The following is a 6,000-nucleotide window of genomic DNA, read 5'->3' on the forward strand; positions in this document are numbered from 1 at the left end:
AGCTGCCGTGAAGCAAAGCAACTGCGCTCATAGTTAAATTGCCATCGGTAACAGGAAAGTAGATGGCATTTTTGACAACACTAGTAACGTTTAAAACGTGAACCAACTAGTGGAAACAGGGCTGGTCTAGGAAAGAAGGGACCTGGGTTCTGATGCAAGTTTTGGCAAAATCATTTTACAACTCTAGCTTCAGTTACCTGCTTCCTGGCCCCCACCTCCCATCTGCCCGTCCTTCCTTCTTTCCTTATACTGAATATTTATTGAGTGAAAACTACTTGACAGACCATGTAGTGGGTCCTGGACATACAACAATACAAAAGACACTCCCTGTCCTCTGGATGCTCCTGGTCTTTTTGAAGAATTAGGAAGTGGGATTCTGTGATCTCAGCATCTTCTGGGACTTAGAGCTTATCATTCCAAATATGATCTTTAAGAAACAAACAAAAAAATATGATCTTTCATTCAACCAGCATTTAGGTAATATCAACTCTGTTTTTCAGAGTTCCATCCCATCTCTTTGTTGAAGGATACGGAAGACACATCCCTGCCCTTGCCTTTAGTTTTTAGAGTATGGTTAGAAATAAAAGCACGCATGATTGAAACAACATTTGAAATATTCCACAGCTACAGATAAGCAGATATAAGAAAAATATTACATATATTATGTAGAGAAGTATTGAGGCTAAAGCTTGGGCAAGGAGTCATTCAGTGAATGCTTTTTTTCACTCATTTATTCATTCATGAAACATTTACTAAATACCTACTATGTGTCAGATTCTGGGCTGTGTGCTGGGGACACCAAAGAGACAGTCTCTGCCTTCAAGGAGCTTCTAGTTAATTGGAGAGGCAAATACATAAAAAGTTAATTATAATAAAATGTGGTTACAGCAATGATAGAATCATTAGAATAGGATGCACAGGGAAGAGAAGTTTTCTTTAAAAACAAACTCAAAGGACTATTGAAAGTATTTCATCTCCTCCATACTTTCAATTGCCTCTAGATTTTGTGTTCCACAAATCACTCCCCATCAATACTCTAAGACAAAATTCTGGTGGAAGGTAACCATGTATGGTATATTTACAAGAAAGACCCCAGGATAGTGTAGCAATCTCCCTCCCAAACACAGTCTGATACAAATATTAATATTTACTTATTCAAGAATACATAATGTTACAACAATAGAAAAATGGAAAATCAAACTGGGATATTCATAAAATGGAATACAACCCAGCGATCAAAAGGGATGAACTGCTAATATACACAACAAAATTAAATCTCAAAAATATTGTGCTGAGTGCAGCAAGCCTTAAACAAAGAGTACGTACTATGTGATTCCATTATTATAAAATTTATTTTATAATATTATTATATAAAATATTTTTATATAATAATTTTTTATTATTTTTATTTGTTTTTTATTATTTTTATTTATTTTTAAATAATTTTATTACAAAAATCACATACTATGTGATTCCATTATTATAAAAATCTAGAACAGGCAAAACTGATCTATGGTGGAAAAAAATTAGAATGGTGGTTGCCTCTGGGAAGTAGGAGAGGGGATTGATTGGGAAGGGGCATGAGGAACCCGGAGGGGGCGTGTCATGGTAATGTTCTGTACCTTGATAGTGGGTTAGATCATGTACACAGGTGGAGTCATTGGATTACACAATACATAATTAAGATTTGTATTACCCTAGATGGAATAAACCAATACTGAACTCGAGGTAATGATCTGCATGCTGAAGTATTTAGAGGGAAGTGTGCTGATGTCTGCACTTTACTTTCAAATGCATCAGAAGTAAGATGGATTAATGGATCGATAGAGGAGTGAATAGGTGGATAGAAATAAAGCAAGTCTAGTAAAATATTAATGGTACAATCTAGCCAGTGGATATCAGGGTATTCACTTATAATATTCTTTCAACTTGACTGTATTTCATAATAAAATTTGGGAGGTGGAAAGGATACATGATGTTCTCAAAGAGTGGGAGTGACAGCTGTTTGGCACTCTCTTCTAGAAACCGTGCATCTCCCTAGAGTCCTGGTATAGGATCGAGCCCCTGGACTCCTGTGAGGCAGTGGTTCTTAATCCTAGGAACATATTCCTACCGCACAGGAGAATCCCCTGTGGGAGTTTAAAAAAATCCATATATCAGGGACACACCCTTGGAATTCTGATTTCAAGAGGTCTGGAGTGGGGACCCAGATACCTGTGTCTTTAAAATCTCCCTGGATAAGTTTTATAGGAACCCCAGGTTCCTTCCACCACAAGGAATGAAATTCTCTGTCCACTGTCCACCAAAGGGGTCCCCAAATAGAAAGCATCCATCACAATGGCTTTCTTAAGCCTCCTCTGGGGCCCTTCCTTGCTTAGTAGTTACCACGCTGAGAAAATAACTAGACAGAGTGATGGAGGTGATGGTGTGATGGCTCCCGCCAGGAGCGTGGGAACAGGCAAGTCAGAGGAGGTGAAGAATGATGATGTTGTGGTATCTCTTTCAGCTCAGGATGCCTAATTCCATGTGAAAGGCAGTGCTTAAGGCTGGAGATGAAAAGAGGAGAACTTGTGTGAGAAGTTTAACCAGCTCTAGGTTTTTGGTGGCTTATTTATATTCCCTGACTTCTAAGTGGAAGTAAATTCTTCAATTTCCCCTTCTTGTTTTCGTTTCTCTTTCCCCATCCACTGTTCCTTCACCCCTCCTCCTTTCTCCTCTATCACTTTAAAATGCAAACACGAAGACATTACTTATATAGCTATGTTGATGTCTGCTTTCTGTCCCTTTCCCTCCCACTCAGGCTCTGGAAAGTTATCCTGCTCTGTTCATGCTTATAGCATCCATAACCTCTAGCACAAGACCTATGCAAATAGCAGGTGTATGAAAGAATTTAATTCAAAGAAAGGTTGGAGGTGAAAAGTAGGTGGGGACTATTTTCTACCTTGTTTAAAGATGGAATGAAAGTTTTGACAGCTTCCCTGAATGTCCTACCATAAATCAATTCTTTATCATCAGGAGCTATTTTTTTTCCTTTTTGCCACATATTTTTGAAATATAACCACTCGGAAATTATCCAGTAGTGACATCTAGTGAGCTGACTTTAACTATTATGTAGAGTTGAGAGCTTTCTTCAAATACTGTCTTTCTTAGTTCCCAAAAAGGCTGAAAAAAATATTGCTCTGAGTTGGTATTTCTGCAGGGAGAAACTGAAAATGGTCCACATTACTCGAAAGGAAAAAACAACATACAGATCTACCTGTGAAACCCATTTCCAATGGTTAGTGTGACTCCATACCTCTCACCCCAGTCCACTTAAGAAGTGTGTTATAATGTTTGTCTTTGCCTAGGAACTCAAGCTACAAAAATATTACACACCATTTCACTGGAAGCTGCCACAGACTGATTCCTGAGGTGAACATCTGGACATGTGTTCCAGAACTGATGGGGAAAAAACCTTCCATGGGCCATAGCAGAAACAAAGATGAAAATCTTAGACTGGGCGGTCATACATTAGAGAGTGAATAATAATGTAGTGTGTAAAAGGATGAAAAAAAAAGTGGATTTAAAGAAAGGTGAGCTACTTCCAAGAAACAGCAGAATAAGTGACTCCCCAAATTCATAGAATATTGTGACTAACTTGGCATTTCCTATTGCATGATCAAAGCAAGAGAAAACTTTGTCTCTTGGTTTATAAGCCAACATATCTTTTTTTATATTTTAAATCTTAGTTCTATGATTCTTGATGCATGAAGAGAAAAAAATAAAACTAGAACAAAACTGCCACCAATGGTATAAAAATGATAACTCAGAGGAGAGACTAAGAGACACAATCTGAAGGAAAAGCAGACTCTCAGGATTCTGGGCTTTGAGCATAATGAAGGAAATGCTGTCACTGCAGACACTGATTGATAAGCTGGCTTTTGTTAAGAGCCTACTATGTGCAGGCAGAATGCACAGCGCTAGGAGTTTTCACTGTTGAATTATCACACTATAATCCATTTTCCAAAAGTCTGTGGAGCAAACAATGTACAAGTGTTCTATTCCTTACCATTTCAGTGTTTTATTTCTCCATGAGAAAGATGCATCTGAAAAGGTAGTTATCTATTTCAGAGTTCCTCAGTATCAGGGTCAGGACTCAATAAATTGTGAAATTGATTAAATGAGTCTTAAACATAAATTTTTTAAAAAGAAATGAAGTGGAGTAAAAAAGAAAATATCAGAGAGCAGGTAATAAAAATAGGTAGTCTCATGAAATTTTTGTTTTAGTTTTATAGATATGTGTATATACTGGATCTCAGTGAAAGATGTGTTTCTTTCTGTGGATCAAGCTTAAAAAGTTTGAAGAACACTGATCTAGTTCATTGCTCTGAAATGTACAATGGTTTCCATCCAGTGGACAAATCAAGAGTGAATTTTGTGTAAGAATAAAAATCAACTACAAGAAAAGAACAGCAAAAAGCACAAACATGGGGAGGCTAAACAGTATGCTACAAAACAACCAATGGATCTCTGGAAGAAATCAAAGAAGAAATTAAAAAATACCTGGAGACAAATGAAAACAAAAACACAACGATCCAAAACTTACGGGATGTAGCAAAAGCCATTCTAAGAAGGAAGTTTATAGAGATACAAGCCTACCTCAGGAAATAAGAAAAATCTCAATTACACAACGTAACTTTACACCTAATGGAACTAGAAAAAGAAGAACAAACATAACCCAAAGTTAGAAGGAAAGAAATCATAAAGATCGGAGCAGAAATAAATGAAACAGAGGCTAAAGAAACAATAGAAAAGATCAACAAAACCAAGATTCTTTGAAAAGATATATAAACTCATTTATTTAGCCAAACTTGTCAGAAAAAGAGAGCCCATATCAATAAAATCAGAAATGAAGGCAAAATTATAACTAACACCATAGAAATACAAAGGATCATAAGAGATTACTACCAACAATTATATACCAATAAAATGGACAACCTAGAAGAAATGGAAAAATTCCTAGGAAGTTATACTCTTCCAAGACTGAGCCAGGAAGAAATAGAAAATATGAACAGACCAATTGCCAGTAATGAAATTTAATCAGTAATTTTAAAACTCGCAGCAAACAAAAGTCCAGGACCAGATGGCTTCACAGGTGAATTCTACCAAACATTTAGAGAAGAGTTAACACCTATCATTCTCAAACTATTCCAAAACATTTCAGAGGAAGGAACACTTCTGAATTTATTTTATGAGGCCAGCATCACCCTGATACCAAAACCAGACAAAGATATCACACAAAAAGAAAATTACAGGCCAGTGTCACTGATGAATATAGATGTAAAAATCCTCAACAAAATATTAGCAAACTGAATTCAACAATAAGTTAAAAGGATCATGCACCATGATCAAGTGGGATTTATTCCAGGGATGCAGTGATGGTTCAATATCAGCAAATCAATCAGTGTGATACACCACATTAACAAATTGAAGAATAAAAATTATATGAACATCTCAAGAGATTCAGAAAAAGTTTTTGACAAAATTTGACATCCACTTATGATTAAAAAAAAAACTCAAAGTGGGTATAGAGGGAACATAACTCAACAATATAAATGCTATGTATGATAAACCCACAGCTAAGATCATACTTAATGGTGAAAAGCTGAAAGCATTTCCTCTAAGATTAGGAATGAGAAAAGGATGCCCATTCTTACAACTTTTATTCAACATTTTTGGAAGTCCTAGCCACAGCAATTGGACAAGAAAAAGAAATAAAAGAAATCCAAATTGGAAAGAAAGAAGTTAAACTGTCACTATTTGCAGATGACATGTTACTCTACACAGAAAATCCTAAAGACACCACAGAAAAACTACTAGAGCTCATCAATGAATTTGGTAAAGTTGCAGGGTAAAATATTACTATACAGAAATCTGTTGAATTTCTATACTAACAATGAGCTAACAAAAGAGAAATTAAGAAGACAATCCCATTTACCATTGCATCAAAAAGAATAAAAT

The sequence above is a fragment of the Stenella coeruleoalba genome (assembly GCF_951394435.1).
Source record: "Stenella coeruleoalba genome assembly, chromosome: 1".
Classification (NCBI taxonomy): Eukaryota; Metazoa; Chordata; class Mammalia; order Artiodactyla; family Delphinidae; genus Stenella; species Stenella coeruleoalba.